Consider the following 22,900-nt stretch of genomic DNA (forward strand, 5'->3'; position numbering starts at 1 on the left):
GAATTGTTGACACTGCACAACTTTGTCATCTGGAGGGACTGGACTCTGGAATGATGACAAGGGGAAGGAGGGGCAGAAAGAGAGTGAATCCCTGGATTGCTCATAGCTCTAATGGTTGCTGTGTGTGATTAAGACACAGCCTGACAACACTCACCTAACTAGTGCAAATGGGCCATTCTTCAGTGTTTCATCAGCCCGGCCTTGACGCCCGATCTATCAACTCAATTGCCATGAATTCAGCAGCCTACCCTCATCCTGTCAACACTTCAAACTACTGTCAGCTTTAAAAAGTGACTTGCAGCTTTGTAGAATTGTATATCTGTTGAAATGTAATCTTGTCTTTCACCTTTTCTTGAGATAAGAGGAGGCTGAGGAGTGACTTGTTGGAGGTCTGAAGGATTACAAAACAAAGATTTGATAGGGTGGATATACAGTGGATATGTCCACTGAGGGGGAAACCAAAACTAGAGAGGGATCAATGAGATAGTCTCCAATAAATCCAAAAAGGATTTCATGAGTGGCATTTTTCCTCACTCTCAATAGCATGTGGAACTTGCTACCACAAGGAGTAGCTGAGGTAAATAGCATAGGTGTATTTAAGGGGATGCTAGATAAGTACATGATAATAATGACCTTTATTAGTATCAAAAGTAGGCTTGCATTAACACTGCAATGAAGTTACTGTGAAAATTCCCTCGTGGCCACACTCCTGCGCCTGTTCGGGTACACAGAGGGAGAATTCAGAATATCCAATTCACTGAACAGCACGTCTTTCGGGACTTGTGGGAGGAAACCGGAGCACCCGGAGGAAACCCACGCAGACACTGGGAGAACGTGCAAACTCCGCACAGACAGTGGCCCAAGCCGGAATAGAGTCTGGGACCCTGGCGCTGTGAAGCAACAGTGCTAACTACTGTGCTACCGGGCCGTACCGGGAGAAAGGAATAGAAAGATATGCTGAGAACGCAAGGTGAAGTAAGGTAGGAGGAGTTTGGATGGAGTAGAAACACTGACAGAGACCAGTTGGGTCAAGGGGACTATTTCTGTGGTGCACATAATTTGTAATTCCCACCTTGCATCTACCTTTGCTTTCATTATGGTGGAAACCTGTAACTCCTTTTCTCGTTGTCCTAAACTTTCACCATCGATTTCTCCTCAAGAAGCACCGTCTCCTTTTTAAAAATATTCAATTTTTCATCTGATAGATGTGAGGGGGCAGCACGATGGCGCAGTGGTTAGCACTGCTTCCTCAAGGCGCCGAGGACCGGGTTCGTTCCCAGCCCTGGGTCACTGCCCATGTGGAGTTTGTACATTCTTCCTGTGTCTGCGTGGGTCTCATCTCCACAACCTAAAATGATGTGCAGGTTAGGTTAATTGGACACGTTAAATTGCCCCTTAATTGGAAAAAAAATAATTGCGTACTCTAAATTTATTTCTAAAATGTTTAATCTCGTAGATAGATGCATTAATGAGCCGTACAGACCAGGGAGGGTCCAGGTTCCTTCCAATCTGGACTGTGATGATCCTTTTTCAGAACAGTCAGCAGTAAAAGGTGGTGAGTGGAGTGGCTGCTGCAGTGGCCCAGTGCCTCTGGGATAGGGGAGGTTGTTGGGGGCACAGGGTCTGGGGTGGCGGTTTGATGAGTGGCGGTCAGTACAGTAGGATTTCTGGTCCTGATTACCATGCATGCACACAAACCTTCAATATGTTGGCCACACACAAACCGTACATTGATCAAAAGGACACATACCTGTCGCTATGCACACATACACATTGATTCAGCTTTGTTACAATCGGGTGAGGAGAGGTAGTATGGATCCCCTCATTTCCCACACCTTGTTTGACCACAACAGGTGTTTTGAATGATAAGCTTTCCAATTCTGTGAGTTTAACTGTTTAAGTGATGTGGCTTTAAAAGACACACAAACAGGTTTCCTTCAGTTTTTAAAAAGAAACAAGAATATTATTTACTGTACTGAACCCAGTCTAATAACAAAACCCACAAACTTTCACACACAATTTGCACGCACAGACACTCATGCACAGATACACACATACACACGTTACATACGGTAAAGCACTTTGGAAGGCCCAGTGCACGTAGGAATTACACAGTAAATGGTAGAACTCTTGTGAGTGTTGACAACGGAGAGATCTGGGTGTGCATGTCCACCGATCACTGAAAGAGGCAACGCAGGTGGATAAGGTGGTCAAGAAGGCATGTGGCATGCTGGCCTTCATCGGTCGGGGCATTGAATATAAAAATTGGCAAGTCATAGTGCAGCTGTACAGGACCTTAGGCCTCATTTGGAATATTGTGTACAATTCTGGTCGCCACACTACCGGAAGGATGTGGGTGCTTCGGAGTGGGTACAGAAGTGGTTTGCTAGGATATTGTCTGGTACGGAGGACATTAGCTATGAGTAAAGGTTTGATAAAATCGGTCTTATCTCACTGGAACGACGGAGGTTGAGAGGCGACCTGATAAGGTCTACAAGATTATGAGTGGCATGGACAGACTGGATAGTCAGACGCTCTTTCCTAGGGTAGGAGAGTCAAGTACTCAGGGACATAGGTTTAAAGTGCATGGGGAAAAGTTTAGAACAGATGTGCGAGGCAATTCTTTTTACACAGAGGGTGGTAAATATATGGGACGCGCTGCCTGGGGAAGGAGGTACGATAGCAGCATTTAAGGGGCATCTAGACAAATATATGAATAGGGTGGTAATGGAAGGATATGGACTCCGTAAGTGCATACGGTTTTAGTTTAGGCAGGTACTATGGTCGGCACAGGTTTGGATGCTGTTTCTGTGCTGCATTGTTCTTTGTTCTTTGTTTAAAAACCCGCTGATGGGTGAGGATGAAATTCAGATCATAGAGTGAGAAGATACATCAACCAATCTTTTTAGAGTCCGTTAATAGGATCTGGGTTCTGGAGGCTGATTGCTTGGATAATTCCAACCTGAGGGTTCCTGTGGATTTAGCTTTGAGACAAACCAGATATGCTGATGGACGTTTTATCTCTGTCCTTATGGAGTTAGCAACTATTGAGTTGATTTTTTAAAAACTTTGTGTGCAACATGTGGATGGCCAAACAGCAGACAGGGCTTAAGCTCGTAGGTTTGGGTGGAGTCCACACAGGCAGTCCATTCTCCTGTTATAACCTGTGATCTGGAGAAAAATGTTTCTTAAACATAGAAGTGAGTTAGCTGGCTTTTCAGATGATCCTCTTATTTGACCAACTGTTACCCGAATATGGTCATGTGTGTGGCTTCCAGGACGTGGTTTTAACTTGATTAGATGGTTAGATGAATAACCTCTCCCAGCCCAAATCCATTTTTTGAGGTGATTGTGTGTGTAATGTGTGTTCCCCACCCAGGTGCTGTCTGTATGTTTGTTGAATGGGTCAGCAGATGATGTGGCTCATCCACTTTCCATTCAGGTGATTATACTTGGTGGGTTTCTGCAGAGACGTTGACTCCATTTTAATGGCTTCAGAATGTGTAAGGTACAGTCATGCACATGCCCAGCCAGCTTAGAAACTGCTGTTTCAAATCGCTACAGCTCCAGGGCCCCAGGTTCAATTCCAGCTTGGGTCACTGTCTGTGTGGAGTCTGCACGTCCTCCCCGTGTGTGCGTGGGTTTCCTCCGGGTGCTCCGGGGCAGCACGGTAGCATGGTGGTTAGCATAAATGCTTCACAGCTCCAGGGTCCCAGGTTCGGTTCCCGGCTGGGTCACTGTCTGTGTGGAGTCTGCACGTCCTCCCCGTGTGTGCGTGGGTTTCCTCCGGGTGCTCCGGTTTCCTCCCACAGTCCAAAGATGTGCGGGTTAGGTGGATTGGCCATGCTAAATTGCCCGTAGTGTCCTAAAAAATAGGGTTGGGGGGGGGGGGGGGGTGCGGTTTGTTGGGTTACGGGTATAGGGTGGATACGTGGGTTTGAGTAGGGTGATCATTGCTCGGCACAACATCGAGGGCCGAAGGGCCTGTTCTGTGCTGTACTGTTTTATGTTCTATGTCCTCCCCGTGTTTGCATGGATTTCCTCCAGGTGTTCCGGTTCCTCCCACAAGTCCTGAAAAACGTGCTGTTGGGTCATTTAGACATTCTGAATCCTCCCTCCATGTACCCGAACAGGCGCCGGAATGTGGCGACTTAGGGGCTTTTCACAGTAACTTCATTGCAGTGTTAATATAAGTTTACTTGTGACAATAAAGATTATTATTATAAAATATGGTTTTAGCCCTTTAAAGCTCAGCCTGTGTTTTTCAGTTAGTAAATCCATAAAGTCATTTTTAGTACAAAACATGATTTTGTAACATTTACATCAATTAAAAAGTCCTAAATCTGTCAGGACTGTGTTGACCTCGTCTGTTACAATTCCGATGCCGGACCAAATGGGAACCTGGTTCGAATTGTGTGTGCAAACATGGAAGGGTACTCTCCGTGTAGGTTACTCTTGCTCCTGGGTCAGCTATATACACCAGCTCTCTCCTTGCAGTTGCCATTCTTGTAGTTTGAGTCTCCAAGCACTCTGCACCATCATTCAGATCAACACAAGCAGAACTTGTCTTTCAGTTCATCCAAAGGATCCTGGAAATTGCTGACAAAGTTTGAAGCCGATTGAGCTCGGGTTACCTTTAATCTTGTTTCAGTGGTTTTGTCTTGAAAACAGAATGGTAATTTCATGGCCCGTGCACAGCTGTGTGTGGGAGAATTCGAGCTGACAACACAAGGCACTTTTACCACTTGTTAGTAACAGAGATACTGAAAGTTCAAGGCTCGGATGGTCGGGCAATTGAGTTAGTTCAGGGAAAATGTCAGGGGGGGAATGAAAGAATTGCTTGTTGACAGAACTGGGCAAGAAACAAACAGAATCAAATTATTTTAACTTATAATTTGGAAAGTAAAGGCGATTATAATCGGGGAAATTGTAAAAGGTAAAGAAATGAATGCAGAATTGAAGTTAGAAAGTGTTGTGTGCTGAAATTCAAATAGATTGGCAAACGCCAAGGGTGATGCGGAGCAAAGCCAGTAAACTGACTTCTGGTGTTGAAAGTCAGTTTCTCAGGGTAAACTGGAGAAACATGGGCTATTTACCCTTAAAAAGAAGAGTGTTGGGTGCCTTTATCGGGATGTGTAAGAAAGGAAGAAGGAACTAACATTTTTATCGCACCTTTCATACTCAGCAAAATTTGCTTTATAATGCTTCTGTGAAGTGCTTTGAGATGTTTCATTATGTTAAAAACGCTAACAGGTGCAAGTTGTTTTGTTGTTAATGGAAGTGTTGGACAGAGATGAATTAACCTGGACACTTCGAGAAAGTGTTACTAGTTTTGAGCGAGTGATCACCTGGAGCTGGGGCCGGAACCATCAATGGAAGATATACCACCAAAAAGCATATACAACCTGAAAACCGGGACACAGCTTGTCGAGGTGGATGTATCTCGTACTATTTGAAGAAGTACAGGGGAGTTCTCCTTGGTGTCTTGACCAATACTTATCCCTCATCCAACATCACTGAAACAAATTATCTGGTCATTGGCACATTGTTGTTTATGGGAGTTTGCTGTACACGAATGAGTTGCCACATTTCCTATCGTACAACTGTGACTTCAAAAGTCTCCATTGGTTGTAGAGCAGTTTGGAAAATTCTGTATTCCTGCAAGGTCCTATGGAAATGCAAGTCTGTCTTTCTTTAAAGAAAGAGAAACTGCGGACTGTCCAAATCACAATACCAGGGTGCAGGGATGGAGACAGTCTTAGAAACTCCAACTCTAGCTGACATGCGATGATGATTGTTGTGACGATGTGGAGATGCCGGCGTTGGACTGGGGTGAGCACAGTAAGAAGTCTTATAACACCAGGTTAAAGTCCAACAGGTTTGTTTCAAATCACTAGCTTTCGGAGCACTGCTCCTTCCTCAGGTGAATGAAAAGGTATGTTCCAGAAACATACATATAGACAAAGTCAAAGATGCAGGACAATGCTTTGAAAGCGAGCATTTGCAGGTAATTAAGTCTATACAGATCCAGAGATAGGGGTAACCCCAGGTTAAAGAGGGGTGAATTGTCTCAAGCCAGGACAGTTGGTAGGATTTTGCAAGCCCAGGCCAGATGGTGGGGGATGAATATAATGCAACATGAATCCAAGGTCCCGGTTGAGGCCGTACTCATGTGTGCGGATCTTGGCTATATGTTTCTGCTCGGCGATTCTGCGTTGTCGCGCGTCCTGAAGGCCGCCTTGGATAACGCTTACCCGGAGATCAGAGGTTGAATGCCCTTAACTGCTGAAGTGTTCCCCGACTGGAAGGGAACATTCCTGCCTGGCGATTGTCGCACGATGACCATTCATCCGTTGTGGCAGTGTCTGCATGGTCTCGCCAATGTACCACGCTTCGGGACATCCTTTCCTGCAGCGTATGAGGTAGACAACTTTGGCCGAGTCGCACGAGTATGTACCCCATACCTGGTGGGTGGTGTTCTCACGTGTAATGGTGGTACTCATGTCGATGATCTGGCACATCTTGCAGAGATTGCCATGGCACGGTTGTGTGGTGCCATGGTTGCTGTTCCGAAGGCTGGGTAGTTGTGATGCGTGGGAGAGGAATGTTGTCCAGGACTCCTTGTCTACCCTTGAATTGTGCCATGTGAACATATACTTGAGCCATCAGAGAGTGTCCCTGTTTAAGATTTTGTCTGAAGGACAGCACATCTGGCAAAGCAGCACAGTACTGTGCTTGAGATTAGGCTGAAGGTTTAATTAGGAAAATGAGTTTGCAAACGAGCATTGTGAGATGAACATGTAAAGATGCAAGTCCATGAAATTGACAGTGTATCAGTAACTGAGAAAAATCAATTAATTGAGATGAGTGTTAGCATAATGCCAACTAATGCATGCATTGAAACTAAAATGAGAAATAGATCATGAAACATGAATGGTGAAAAATGTTTTGTGTAAGAGTTGGGAAAATGTTGCCATAGTAGATGGCAGCAATTACAAAAGCATTGAAATCCTGACTGTGGCTAACAGTCATACCTTAAGGAGAGAAAAAAGTACATCCGCTTTCAAAAAAAGAAAGATCTACCTGTGACCAGTATTGAAGGAAATGAAAAATGTGTGTGTGCTGAAAGATATGACTGCTTTATTTGGGGAGGAAAATGGTGGGTATGGTATAAAGTGAAACAGCCACAAGCTAAACTTAGCATAGGAATAACACACTTCACATCAGGGGCCTTTTACTAATGGCCTGTCACCTAATGCAGTAAACATGGGTTCATTTGGAGTGCTGCCAAGACGGGTGATTTCACACACAGGCCCCATGATTTGTGGACGTGTTTTTACTGCTCACACTTTATGCAAGTAATTTGGTTCTGTGCAAAGCTGAAAATTGAATTTGTGTGCACGGTGCAAGCATTAAACAAGGTTTTTATTATTTGCCAGGATTCCAAAGGGTTTGTCAGTGATGGCATTTTTGCAGTTGAGAGCATCGAAGAGAGGGTTGCCTCATTCCTTGGGCAGTAAGGAGGAGAAGGGCTGGTTGATTGCTTTTCTTTTGCAGTGTTGTTTGTTTCCTGATTTTCTGTATTATCTAGCTGATGTATAATAGATAAAGCATATTGGGGTGCTGAATGAGCTTTAGTGAGCTGAGGGTCCTAGATCCAACGGTTAGCATTCATATTTGTCTGTACTGCTGTCTGGCGCATTGGTTTTGACAGCTGTTTGAGTGAGGCTTCAGATCATTTTGTACCAAGACTGCCTATTTACATCTCCAGAGCATTTTTTAAAAAATGTTTGATTTGTCCATGAGATGCATTGCTGGCTGGGCCAGCATATATTGCCCATCCCTGAGGGCATTTAAGAGTCAACTACATTGCTGTGGGTCTGGAGTCACATGTAGGCCAGACCAGGTAAGGATGACAGATTTCCTTCCCGAAAGGACATTAGTGAACCAGATGGGTTTTTATGACAATCGACAATGGTTTCATGGTCACCTTTGGGCTTTTTAATGGCAGGAGTACGCATCTGCCTACTCAAATCATCTGCTGATACCCTTTGCTTTGCTTTTTCATACCCTCTCCAGACTGGGCGATTCCAGCGTTCTCCTTGCCAGTCTCCCACCCTGCACCCTCTGTAATCTGAAACTCATCTAAAATTTGTGGTCTGTATGCCAACTTACACCATGTCCTATTCACCTGTGTTTGTTGACTAACATTGGCTCCCTGTCCACCACTACCTCATATTTAAAATCCTGATCCTTCTGTTCAAATTCCTCCGTGCTTCTGCTCTTCGCTATCTCTTTAACCTCACCAGCTCTTCAACCCGCTGAGAACTATGCATTCCTCCTGGCCCCTTATACGCCTCCGGTTTCCCCACTATTGACAGCCATACCATCAGTTACTGAGGCATTAAGGTCTGAAATCCCCTCACTAAACCTCTCCTCCATGAAAACCTACCTCTTAGATCATACCTTTGGTTGCCTCCCCTAATATCTGCTCATGCGTTGTGGTGTCAAATCAAGTATATTGACAGACCTGTGAAAAGCTTTGGGATGCTTTACTATGGTAAGGGCGCTGTGTAAATGCTGGCTGATGTTGATGCATTACTTGCAAGGACCTGTATTAACATGCCAGTTATATGCTGTCAGTAAAAATGAATAAACTGCATTTATAGTGTTTTGCATAGTCTGTGGAAATCCCAAACAGCTTCAAAGCCAATGAAATAGTTTTTCAAGTGCAGTCACTGTTGTGTGGATAATGCTTTCCTTCAAGTCGTTTCATGGTTTTTTAATGTTCACCTGAACAGTCAGACAGAGGCATTGATTTAACCTCTCATTCCAAAGTTGAATCACGTCTTGTACGTACAGATTGTGAAGAGTCAGAACTGAAAGCATTAATTTTCTTAGACTGGGCTATTTTTCATCATTCCACATTCTACACTGGGAGATAGAGTAATCAGGGGAGGGAGGTACCTGCTGATAATTGAGTGGAATGAACTGACTGGTTGCTACTGGGAAGACACCCAAGATTATGCTGTGCTAGAACCTGGAGGGAAGGTAGTCTCTTTGGGAATGCCCCAGGTGCAGTGTGCCAAGTCTGGTTCAATGGCTGGTGACAGATTGAATGATGAACAGAACCTGCAAGTCTTTTTCATGTACTTGTATTGGGTTTTATTCCCATTTAAATATTGGGAAAACTGAAGTCATTGCCTTTAGCTGGCATCCCGGATGGGATTCTCCCAGCCACGCGCCGGGCCGGAGAATCCCCGCGAACGGGCTATGACACCCCGACGCCGGCACGCAATTCTCCGGCCCGGATGGGCTGAGCGGCCGCAGGAAAAGAGCCAAGTCCCGCCAGTGCCGTTGTAGCCTGCTCTGGGCCGGCGGAACCTCGGCGTGTAAGGGTCGAGTGGCGGCCTGTGGGTGGGGGGGTCCGACCCCGGGGGTCCTCCGATGTGGCCTGGCCCGCGATCGGGACCCATCGATCGGTGGGCCGGCCTCTGTGGCTGGGAGCCACCTTTCCTACCCGCCGGCCCCGATAGCCCTGCGCCATGTTGCGTTGGGGCCGGTGCGTTGAAGGAGGCCACTGCGCATGTCCTCGTTGGCGGCAGCGCAACTGCGCATGTGCAGATCCCGCGATGCCCAGTTCACGCCGGGTTCTGCAGCTGGAGTGGCGCAAACCGCTCCAGCGCCGTGCTGGCCACCTGTAGGGTCCAGAATTAGACATGGGAGCGGCCCGTTCTCGCCGTCGTAAAACGCTACGGCGTTTATGCCAGCGTGGACACTCTGCCGCGGGATTGGAGAATCTCTCCCCCCCCCCCCCCAATCTTGTGTCTTCAGTAAACATGAGCTAATCTGAAACTTTGTTAGCCTGTATTATAACTCATCAATCCTGTTCACTCACCATTCTTATGCTTATGTTGATTCCTGGACCTCGAGTTTAAAAAAAATTGCATCCATTTTTTCAAACCCCTCCATGGCCTCACCTCCAGATCTTTGTATCCATCTCCAGCCCTAAAGCCCAAGCACTCGTTTAATTCTGGCCTCCTGCACATCCCTGATTGTAATCGCTCCACCAATGCCAGCCATGCCTTCATTTGCCTCGACCCTAAGTGATGTAATTCTGTCCCTAATCTCTTTTTTCCCCCCTCTGTCTTCCTTTAAGTTGTTCCTCAAAACCTTCCTCAGGCATAGTTTTTGGATATGTCCTGATATTTTTTTCTTTATTCTATCATGGAACGTGGCATAGCCTAGATTTATTGCCCATCCCTAATTGCCTTTGAACTGAGTGGCTTGCCTGGCCACTTTAGAGGGCAGTTCAGAGTCAGCCAGTTTGCTGTGGGTCTAGAGTCACTCGTGGGCCAAACCAGGTAAGGATGTCATGGACCAGATGGGTTTTTGTGACAATCAATTATAGTTTCATGATCACCATTACAGATTTATATTCCAAACTACATTCCAGATTTATTAATTGAATTCAAATTTCACTACCACAGTGGGATAAAAACCCATGTCCCCAGAGCCTTAGCCTCCGGATCACAAGTCCAGTGACATTACCACTACTCCATCATCTCTCCCTATCTCCTTATGTAGCTCAATATCAAATTATGCTCTCCTTCGGACAGGTAACTCCATTAAGGGTGTAAGTTGTTGTTGTAGGTATGTTATGTTGATTGTGGTTTCTGAAATCTTGCCACCTCAGCTGAGAGGAGAGTTGATTTCACAGTGGTCTCTTTAAGAGGGACTACGAGCTTTGCTATTGCAGTGCTATCTGATTGGGTTGTATTTAATCCCTGTTGCTTGTTTTTCTGTCCATTCAACTTCAAACTTGATTAGAAGCTGACCAAGGCCTTGGAAGAACCCCTGCAAATTGCTCGGAATCAAAGTATAGATCCCTATGTGTTTTGAAATGAAAAATGAAATGCAAATCGCTTATTGTCATGAGTAGGCTTCAATGAAGTTACTGTGAAAAGCCCCTAGTTGCCACATTCCGGCGCCTGTTCTGGGAGGCTGGTACGGGAATTGAACCGTGCTGCTGGCCTGCCTTGGTCTGCTTTAAAAGCCAGCGATTTAGCCCAGTGTGCTAAACCAGCCCCACCAAGCAGCTAGTCTCAACTGAGAAGCTTCACAAATCCCAGAAGCCTTTTGAATTGTGTATCATTGTGTCTACCAGCCTGATAACGAATTATTATTTAAATTAGAATAGAGATGAATGCTGAGGGCTGTACCTTTCATGGGACATCACTGTCACTGGCCTTAAAAAGCTGGAGCCAGGAAAGACTTGGTGACAGGGACCGAATAAGTGTTTTTTCAGAAAGTGTGCCCTCGAACGTTGTGACTATTCCTTTGCTTAACTCTTAAGTGTTGGTAGATAAGCTCACTGCAGTCTCCTGACTTTTGTTACTGACTAGAACTCGGACAGGGAATCTACACTATTCAAATCCTTGTTCTGCACAGCTGAAGTGTTCGGCTCGTTCCACTGAAAATTGGAAGAAGCTGTTCAAGCTGGTCCTCATCATCTAGATCAATATCTTTTAATCATCTTTTACCATTTGAAATATAGAGTGCGATGGCACTTTTCCATTTTTGTTTTGGCCTCAGAGTTTCTTCCTGCCAAAGCGCACTTAGATTAATTTCCTGCTGGCGAGCTACACTGCAGATTGGGTTCTCTCTCTCTCTCTTCTCTCCTCCCCCATGTTCTTTCGACCTCCAACTCCTCAATCTTGGGGAAACCCCCCTTCAGCCCCCCCTCCGACCCCTGGCAGTGCCGACATGGCACTTGGACACCCTGGCAGTGTCAGGGTGGTGATGCCCAGGTGCCAGGGTGCCACCTTGCCCTGTTGCCGACCACCTGGGGGTCTCCAATGGCCTGAGAGACCGCCCAGGTGCTGTTACAACAGGTTCATTTTAGTGTGGACCAGTACTAAACGGCACCTTGATGAGGTCTCCCAAGCACGGCCGGTGAGTCCCGGGCAGCAGGTGAATCCGACATTTGGGTATTTAAATGAGACATAAGGCTGATTTAAATAGATGAAATCCAGATCACGCAGGGCGGAGTGAGTCGTGCGAGGTTTCACCTGTCGGTCCGGATTCGCACCAGGCGCAATGGAGTCACTGAATCGCGCCCATATACTTTTGTACTACCAATCTTTACCTCAAGATCTCCCTCTCCCTCTTTATCTACCTGTTTTTCTTTCTTTCTCCTTCCAACTTCCAACTTCTAAGTCCATCCCAAACTTAATTATATTTCATACCATGTATTTTAACACCTATCCTGGATAGGAACATAAAGAAAAGCTTGAATGTGAGTGATAGAAGCTACAAGCCATATTGTGGTTCAACCCTGTTCCGCTATTTAAGTGCATGATTGATGCTCAATCTCAACTCCACTTTCCTGCCCAATCCCCATATCATTTGATTCACTTGGAGCCAAAAGATCTATTGACGTACGCTTTAAATATAGTTTTTAAAAAAAAGTAAATTACTCAATTATTTTTTTCCCCCCAATTAAGGGGCAATTTAGTGTGACCAATCCACCTACCCTGCAAATCTTTGGGTTGTGGGCATGAAACCCACGCAAACACGGGAAGAATATGCAAACTCCACATGGACAGTGATCCAGAGCCAGGATTCGAACCCGGGTCCTCAGCGTCGTAGGCAGCAGTGCTAGCCACTGTGCCACCATGCCGCCCAACTTTGAATATAGTTAATGAATGAACAACCACATTGCTCTGGTCAAGAATTCTGAAGATTCATAACTGCGCTCTCTCCTTTCTTTAATATTTTTTGTTTCTCTGTCCATTATGTTTCTGGCCAGTATGCCTGTCAATATTTATCTTACTTAACCCAAGGACAGGCTCAAAGTTTACACACTCTGGATGGAATTTGCCGGCCGTTCACGCCGGCAGGATCTTCTGGTCCCATCACCAACGCACAGCGTTGAGGGGTGCAGTTAATGGGAAATTCCGCTGACAACAGCTGGACCAGAAAATCCCACTGGCAGACCGCCTCGGCTGCCGGAAAACCCACGGCGGGCCGCTTGGTAAATCCTGCTCCCTTCCTTCTTCATTTATGCTAATTGTGTTCAGCTCCAGATTTGTGTTCAGCTTAGGACGCATCGCACATTTCCTACTCTTAATTCATTCTCTCTTCGCAACTTAAATGTTTGGACCTCCTCAGTCTTACCTTCCTCAATCAATGTATAATTAAACCTGCAATTAAAAGCCTGAACTTGAAGGCACCTAGCCTTTAGTTTGTGACTTAACACATATTCTCTCTTCCAAAATTCCATTGACTGGATTCTCTGTTTCAGCGGGTAAATGCCAGCACCAGTGTAGCATGTGTGGTCTTTTACGACCAAAAAATCGGCAGGGACCCCTCAACGACTCAGGCTAGGGGCTAGCACTGGCGCTGTCTGAAACCCACGCCGTAAACGGACGGAGATTGACCGGGCTCCAGGCCGCACATGCGCACAGCTAATGACTTGTAGCGGTCGTGCCGTACAACCTTGCGCCAGCTGGGCGTGGACCCAACCTGCCATTGGTGACCCCACAGACTACCTCCTGGCCACCCCCTACCTGTCCGCCCTAGCTGGCATGCCGGGATCACGAACGCTGAGACCACACGTGTCTCGTGCCATCAGAACTCGGCCCATCGGGGGCGGAGCATCGAGGGTGGGCTGGCTGATGAGGCACCAATGGCATTGCGACTGCGTCATGCGTCATGAAGATGCCATTTTGGAGGGAGTGGAGCATGGCGGATTGGCGTCAAATTGGCCCCGGCCCCCATTTAGGCATTGGATCCCATTCTCCGCCCGATCGCTGAACACTATTTCGGCATCAGGCTACGGAGAATCCCGCCCCATATTTTCGACCATGGTTCTTCTCCCATGACATTAAAACCTTTCCACAAATTCCCGATACAATTTTCAGAGAGGGGTTTGGGAGAGCAGTTTACCTAATAGATGATACAATGGGCGGGGGGGGCAGAAGCGGAAATCTGCTCTTGGGTTGAGCAATGCATCGACTGCAATGAAGATCTCAATGCTTGGTCTCCCTTTGGGGCCTCAGAGAAGCAATGTTTTTGAGAGGCTGAAAGCAGGAAGAGGCATGTTGAGTACAATGTGCCAATACTACATGCCAAACATTTTATTAACAATTAGAGTGCCCATGGACTCCCTCTTGTTTTTATTTGTGGCTAATTCCAAAGCAATTTAATTCTCTTGGTCTTACTCCAAATGTGTAGTATTCAATTCTAGGATTTTCCTTGTGAGCAGGTTAAATCTTGCATCGCTATTTAAAAGCATTGACTGCAGTGAGTGATTTTTCAGATGTAGCCACAGCTTTTCATGGCTTCAGAAAACCTGGTCGCTAAGTGGACAAGAAGACAGCTTTCTGGATTACCTTCGACCCTGGATCAAATGCTCAACCCCACTCTCACTAGCAGCCCCGCCCCCATAACCACCCTGGGCTGGAACCAGGCCCTTCAATTCGGTTGATTGAAGAGCTTGCGTCCTGTTAGGTAGAACAAAGAGCCTCATTCTGTGCAATCAAAACTCGAGCAGATGCTGGGGAAACTCAAAAACCCTGACCAAAACTCTCTATTCCCTCCCCCTACTCCAGGCACCCACACATCCCCCTGACCAAAATCATCTCTGTCAATATGGGGCCACATTCTTTTCTGCAGCGTCTAGTAATAATCATCAAGTGTTTCCTCACAGGAACCCGCGAAACAGGACAGCATCTTCTTGGTGAAGTATAATACAGCACAAGGATAGTAGCATTGAAAACACATAGTTGGAGGGATCAGTTCAGGAGAATGAAAGAACATCAGGGTTTGGATTCGCTTGTTCTCCAGTCACATGTTTCTTGGTGCTGCACTGTTTGCTGGCGGTGGTATTCCCTACTGCTGCCGCCTGTCAATGGGATTTCACAATTAAGCTACCTCACGCCGCTGGGAACTCAGCGGGCGGGGATGCGCTGCCGGTGGGAACCGAAAATCCCAACAGCCGGAGCATTCCAGCCCAGGTTTATTAGTAACAGAGGAATGCTATTACATGCATCTACTCTACCTAATTTCCTTCTTGCTAATTATCCATCTGAAAGTGAGAGGAGTTTTTAGATGAAAAAAGAATAAATGTCCACCTAATATGAAGAAAAATACTGCCTTGCTGCAAATCTGAAATAAAAACAAAAACCTTTGGTAAAACCCAGCAGGTCCGACAGCAAGCTGCCAGGAGGGTGTTAATTGAGGACTTGCCATTCTACCTGTCTGTCTATCTACCTATTGATATCCATATTGTTCACCATTAACATTACAAGCAGAAACAGGACTATTCTGTTGGAGATGTACATAAAGTGTATTCCTAAATAAAAGTTAATCAGTGAATATAGACTTCAGTGTTCTATCCATCACCACCTAGCTATCTTGAGTTTTGACATCTATCATCCTAACACTCTCATTATACACCAATAATGTTGATTCCTTTCTAGCAATTAGTCTGCAAAAGACCCAGACGTGACATGAGAGTGGTAGAAAGCTTTGGGAACCATAAGTCTGAAGTCACTGCCTCCTCATTTAGGTACCATGTCGTAAGGGGACATTGGCGACCATGGACTTCCATTGGGTTGGTCTATGATGATGCTTGGCAAAGTACTGCAGTGGTTTGACGTTGCCTTCTGCAGTGCAGCTGACCAGGAAGCTCTCTTGCTCTTACCGCCTGCTATCAGGCTTATTGGAAGGATTTACAGGCTGAGAATAGATCTGTTTTTCCATATTATCAATGGTTATCAATGCACCTTCCATGGCTATCAAGCCCTGATGTGTGGGACTTTAACCCAGAGCTTCTACCACTGTATCATAAGACCTATAAAATCACCTGTTCCACTCAAACCTGATGATCAGAGATCATCTAATTATCTCTTGACCCTATTGATTCTCTCAGCTTCCTTGGTATCTTATTGCACAACTGATCTTCTCTTTGAATAATGAAGCTTCAGTTGGTTGTCTTTGTATTTCTGCCCAATTTTTATCTTGCATCTTCTGTTATTTAAACCCAATTAAACCTTGAGTATCTGAATTTGCTGTGTGCTAGAAAGGTAATGTTGGCCCAGCTTTCAGCTGCTCGTTGGTAGGGTTTGTCTGTGCTTTTTGAAAGTACCTTTTTTTTAACCTCAGACTGTGAGTGATCCACAATGCAGCCTTTTAAATACCAGAAGTGGCTGGTCAGATGGCAGCCTTTTAGAGATGTGAAACCACTGACTTTATGAAACTGAAATTATAAAATCTTCAGGAGTCCCGAGAAGGTTACACAAACAAAGGTTTATTTGTTAAACAAAAGTAAAGACCACAACACTATATGCAGCACATACTACCGAGCATGCCGGTCTCAATCCTAGCCAGCTTTTAAGTACTAGATTCACGAGTCCCAGCTGCTAGGCCTCCGCCCCTCAGCAGGGGAGCTCGTATTCCACGAGCTCCGCAGGGAGATCAATTGGGTCGTCCCCATGGGTCTCGTGAGGGTTATTACCTCAGAAATAAAAACAAATGCTGGAAATGCTCGGAAAGCCAAGCAGCATCTGTGGAGAGAAACAGAGGTAATGGGCTGAATTTTATACGGGGGTGCATTACTCGGCACTGCAGTAGGAACTTATGTTGCAAGCCAACCAACTTTAAAAAGGAATTCTGTCCATGAGTGAAAGGAGACAATGGGGGTGGCCTTCATCAAGTAATTGTGCGACTTCCCCACGGGGAAAAGAAGTTCCACCAGAGAACTGCCGGCCAATCTGACTGGCTGGTAGCTGAGCAGCGCCAGAATTCAGTAGTGGCTGCTGCTGGAACTACAGTCCTGAGAAAGAAGACAACATGGATACTGGACTAAGGTGAGTCCATGTTTTTTTTGGTGGTGGAGGATTGGCGACTGGGGGGGCATTCTGGAGTTATGACCGGCTTGTATAACGGAAATTTCCCACATTTTCATCTGAGATGGTTCATGTTCTGTCTTCCCCTGCCATCCATATTATTCCAGCAGGGACAGAAATGGCCCTGAACTGGTCATTAATTGATCAGTTAAGGGCTTCAAACGGCCGAAGGACGGACAGGCTGGCTGCTGCCTTAGCCACCCACCGTATTACGGGGGACAGCTTGGGGATGGGTGGGCCATCCACCCATCCTATTTTACTTCCCCCCCCAACCTATTTTACTCCCCCCCCCCCCTCCCCCCCCCCCCCCCCCCCCCACCCACCCCCCACCACCACATACAAAGACGTTTCAGATGAATGAGAGATAGAAAGATGAGAGTTTTTAACACAATAGAAAGGCAGGAGGGCAGGAAGAACACAAGTGAAGGTCTCGGGATTGGGTGCAAGGCGGGAGCGATTAACAAAAGGTGCAAAAATCAGAGAGTGATAATGGGTATAGTAAAGAAACACAGATGTGACCAATAGTCTTTCCCTACTGACAGCAGACCCTCTAACTAGTTATCGTGGAATTGACACACTTTATGAAGGGTGTGATTCACTAGATTGTTACCATGGATGAAGTACTTCAGTTATATAGAAAGATGAGAAAAATTGGGTTGTTCTCCTTACTTCGTTCAGAGAAAATTAAGGAGCAATTTAATAGACATAATGGGTCATGAATTTGTGGAATTCACCGCCCCAGAGTGTGGTGGATGTCGGAACATTGGGCGTGATCCTCTGGCCACGCGTGCCGAAAAAACAGCTCACTGCGGCACAACTTGGCTGGTGAAAGCTGGGTTACCCGCTCCCGGGATCTACCAGCTCGCAATGCCTCGCGTGATTTAATGCAATCTTGAGAGATGTAAGGGTGAATCCTGTCCACAATGGACGGGGCCGCTTTTTAGCAAATCTGCATATTAGAGCGAGACAGTAAGCCTCACTCCATTGTGTAGATTCCAGAGTTACCCAAGGCTTTGGGATTCAATCCCTTCGCCTCGGGGACCTCGGGCAAGTGTCATTTGGAACTGGTCCTCACAAATGGGGACCAGACGGAACGGCACTTGTCTCCATCCTGCCACTGCCAAGGTGCCCAGGTGGCGCGGCTGGCAAGGGCACTGCCAACTTGAAAGGGCGATCAGGCCAAGGTTGCCCGGTGTGGGTGTTTAGGGGGAGAGGGTTGGGGGGGGGGGGGGGGGGGGGGATATGCTTTTGGGCTGTTTGGGAGGTCGGAGATTTTTTGAGGGGCCTCTGAGATTTGAAAATGTGCTCTGACCTCTCGCTACAACGGGGAGTTCCGGTAAGTGGAGCTCCCTATTGTAAAAATAATGAGGCTAGTTGGCCAAGCTAAATTGCCCCTTAATTTGAAAAAAATAATTAGGTACTCTGAATTTATACAATAAAATGGAAAACGGGCAGGCGAGTGGAGTTGAGGTCGAGATGAGATCAGCCATGATTGTATTGAATGGCTGAGCAGACTTGATGGGCTGAATTGCCTACTTCTGCTCCCAGTTCTTATGTTCTTACATATTTCCACAGCTACAAATGATGCAGACTTAAAATGATTGGTAAATGAACCAGTGGGAAGATTAGTTTTATTTTTACTTAGCAAGTTGTTATGATCTGGAAAGACTGCAGTGGTTCAAGAAGGCAACACAGCACCACCTTCTGAAAGGCTACTTGGGATGGGCAATAAATGGTGGCCTAACCAGTGATGCCCACATCCTGTAAATTAATTTTTAAAAGCACGACTTGAAAGGGTGATGGAAGCAGATTCAATAATAACTTTCAGAAAAGAATTAGATGTAGTTTTGAAAGGGAAAAATTTGCAGGCTTCTGAGGAGAGCAGAGAAATGGGACAAATTGATGAACACTTTCAAAGAGCTGCCACAGCGATAGACCAAATGATGGCCTCCTGTACGATTCTGTATTTTGTCTTGAAAAAATCAGAAGTGTATGTTCAGTATCATCAACCCTGTTTTTTTGTGATTGAAGCCAGTATAATTTGCTGTTATTGTGGCCCACTTGGTCTTGAAGGTGTCTTAGGTTTTTGCAAGGTCCGAGTGAAAGAGTGAGTTCAGCCAAAATGGTTGGTAGTTCAACACTGCAGGTATATATACTCAGGTTTCACAGAGAATGCTTGCCTGTGTTTTGAGCTTCTGTGATCAAGAGGAAGAGGTGAAGGAAGGAAGCTCTGTCAATTGTTGAGGCAGAGGCTGGTGGGTGCCAGGGCTTATTGGGCACGCTCCCTGCTTACAAAGACTGTTCCCGGCACAGCTGACGTTCGATGAAGGCCACCGTCTGCTCTCATCCCTGTGTCTCATGAGACTGCCACTGACTTTCAAAGTCATTCATTGTACTTGAAACTCTTTTAGGGGTTTTTGCACACTCCTTTCTTTTCTTTCCTGTGCTGCATTTGTGAGACTGAGTTGGACGGTGGCTAGGTGAGGCAGACAACTCATTCGCTCTCTGGGATTTTCTTTCGGGTGAAGAGAATCATAGACGGAATACATATTTCAATACAGGAGGAATATCATTTGCAAGTCTTCCTTTTCGACCTTAGTAGTGTCTCACAGCAGATTTCTGGGAATGTACATTGTACTTTTATATTATTGAAGTTTAGTAAACCAATAGTGAATTCAGGAGAAACTTACTTGCCCAGAGAGTTGTGAGAATGTGGGACTTGCTACCGTATGGACTGATTGAGATGAATAGCATAGCTGCAATTAATGGGAAGCTGGAAAAGCACATGAGGGAGGAAGGTAGGGAAGATTAGATGAAGAGGGGTGAGAGGTACCTCACTTGAAGCATAAACACTGGTACAGTTGGACCCAATGGCCTTTTTCTGTATCGTGGATTCTATGTACTGTAATTCTATGTAATGTTGCTTGGAAGCATGAGGAGACAATTGGCTGTAGACTGCTTACCAGGGGCTGGTTTAGCACAGTGGGCTAAACTGCTGAACAAGGCCAGCAGCGCGGGTTCAATTCCCATACTGGCTTCTCCGAACAGGTGCCGGAATGTGGGGCTTTTCACAGTAACTTCATTGAAGCCTACTTGTGACGATAAGCGATTATTATGATTTTTTTGTTAACATTTCCCGAGAGCAGTGTTCTTCAAACTCTTTTTCCGGGGACCAATTTTTACCAACCGGCCAACCTTCTGGACTCAACCCGGCCGACCTTCGTGACCCACGCCGGCCGACCTTCGTGACCCACGCCGGCCGACCTTCGAGACCCACGCCGGCCGACCTTCGAGACCCACGCCGGCCGACCTTCGCAACCCACGCCGGCCGACCTGCGTGACCCACCATTTTCTCTTACCTTGTTTGCTGCTGACAAAAATGAAGGAAATGGTTTTGGGTCCCTTTGGCCTCGTACACGCTCCTCCAATGGAACCGTTGGATGAAGGTGAAGCCTTCTAGTGTCGGAAAGTATGGAGTCTCCATCTGTCCGAAGTTCTGAATTTTTTTCCGATAAAATTTTATCAAATAATCCTCCCCCCCGCGAGCTTGTAAAAAAAAATAATAAAATGAGTAAAATAAATGAAAAAAATGAATAAAACCCCTCCCGAACTTGTAAAACAATAAAATGAATAAAATAAATGAAAAAAATAGAAATTAAATTAATAAAATAAATGAATAAAAACCACTACAGAACTTGTAAAACAAAAAGCTGCAACCGCTTAAAAAAATAGCGGCCGCACTGCGCATGCGTGCCCAATTTGCGCATGCGCACCGATCATCGTGCGCACATGCGCAATGCAGCCGAATTTTTTTTCGTCATGTTCCCGGCCAGTTGCAGCCGGCGTTATGAAAAGCCGGCTGCGCGGGTATTTGCGCGATCGGGAACGCCGCGAACAGCGGATCCGCGACCCTCCCGACACCTGCCCACGACCCACCCACGGGGTTGTGCCCCCCGACTTTGAAGAACACTGCCCTAGAGTGGATTTTTCTTGCTTTAGTTTAAAGTGAGTAAATGCATGCTCTTGATATGTCAGCTAGAAATCCGAATTGGACTATGAATGTGGATTTTTGATCAGAGAGCTTTGAGACCCAAAATTGAATTGGCACAGGAGTGAGTAAAAGATTGATTGAGGACAAGTACCAACCTGAACATGCCACCAAGTAGAAATCAACAATTTGCTTTTGAGCCCGAGTTCATATATGCAGTGGGGTCGATGTACTGCCTCATCAGACAATTGTTGTGTTTGTTTAAGGTGAGGAAATAAAGTCAGAGGGTCAAGGCCCATATTGGAGGACACTGCAATATGCTCAACAGAAAACCTTTCATTTCTGAACCGCTCAGTCACCTTGAAATGGTGTGCGGACAACAGTTCATTTTAAAATACTGTTATCTGGGAAGAGGGTCCAGGGCAGGGGTGGGCAAACTTTTCCGTGCAAGGGCCACATTCAGAAATTCACTATTTTAAAGGGCCGCATAGTATATTGAGTAAAATAATTAATATTTTAAATAGCCAAAATAAAAGGTCTTTAAAGAAAAAAAAGCACATTTATTTGAAAAACAAAGTAACTCAGTAAGTAACAGAACAATGTCAATGAGAATGATGCATCTGACTGCAGTCATTTACCAGTTTGTTGAAATCAGGTGTCAAGTTTTTTTAAAATTTAGATTACCCAATTATTTTTTTCCAATTAAGGGGCAATTTAGTGTGGCCAATCCACCTACTCTGCACATTTTTGGGTTGTGGGGGCGAAACCCACGCAGGCACGGGGAGAATGTGCAAACTCCACACGGACAGTGACCCAGAGCCGGGATCGAACCTGGGACCTCAGCGCCGTGAGGCTGCTATGCTAACCACTAGGCCACCGTGCTGCCCTATCAGGTGTCAAGTTGCTTGTGCTGATCCTTAACACTGACAGAAGCACAGCCTGGCCGAGTCAACGATAAAAACGCGCGTAGTGGGGTGGATGAGTGGGGCTGCCTTATTGGTCGGTTTAGTTGGGTGTGCGACCAATAGGAGTCCAGGTTACAAACAATAATAAGGCTTATCACTGCATTTTCTTGCTCTGAGCTTTGTTTGGTAAAAGGGGAGATCCGTGGATCCTCCTCAGCACAGATCAGACACTTGGCCTGTTGCCTGAGGTGTATCAAAAGGTTATTGACAGGAGAGTGCGAATTGGGAGTTGAAGTAGAGACAAGTCAGGGAAAGCTAGACTTTGCCTGAGCTGAAGGAGAATAGTCAAGAAATAGCTTGCTGAGACTTGCTGGTTGTTTTCTTGCTGTTTTATGTCTAAAAAACAAGGAGATTTGCCAAAGTTTAAAATCTGAATCTCTGTTCTCCTTGTCCGCACTTTAAAGGCTGGAGTTTACCCACTTCATAGATTATAGATTTTACAGTGCAGAAGGAGGCCATTCGGCCCACCGAGTCTGCACAGGCCCATGGAAAGATCACCCCACCTAATCCAGCACCTCCACCCTATCCCCGTAACCCAGTAACCCCATCTAAGAGCAATTTAACATGGCCAATCCACCTAACCTGCACATCTTTGGACTGTGTGAGGAAACCGGAGCATCCGGAGGAAACCCACGCAGACATGAGGACGTGCAGACCCGGCACAAGCAGTGTCCCAAGCCAGGAATCAAACTTGGGACCCTGGAGCTGTGAAGCAACTGTGCTAACCACTGTGCTACCATGCCGCCCCAGAGAAAAAAAAATAAAAGAAGCTTTGTTTGATATAAGGGGTAACCAGTAACATTACCGGTAATGTCATTGTGCAAGGTCAAAGAGAAGCCTCTCAGTTTCTCAGGTGGTCCATTGGCTAAAGGGAACAGTACTGAGCTCTTCAGGCTGGATGTTCTGTGCTTTGGTTCCTGTTTTGTGCTGAGGTAATTGATCTCAGCGCCCCAGATCTAAGAAGATTTTTTTAAATCCAGAAAATGAGCTTGGGTTCCTGTTCCTGATTTGTTGTCCAGTGGAGTAAGTATGTG

General features: G+C 45.9%; 1 protein-coding gene across 8 annotated transcripts in view; it reads left to right on the forward strand.

Moving 5' to 3' along the window:
* The window catches only part of rad51b (RAD51 paralog B), a 745,951-nt gene that overhangs the window by 286,725 nt on the left and 436,326 nt on the right, over positions 1-22,900 (forward strand). The gene's annotated exons all lie outside the window — the stretch shown is intronic.

The sequence above is a fragment of the Scyliorhinus canicula genome, chromosome 2 (genome assembly GCF_902713615.1).
Source record: "Scyliorhinus canicula chromosome 2, sScyCan1.1, whole genome shotgun sequence".
In the NCBI taxonomy this organism is placed as follows: Eukaryota; Metazoa; Chordata; class Chondrichthyes; order Carcharhiniformes; family Scyliorhinidae; genus Scyliorhinus; species Scyliorhinus canicula.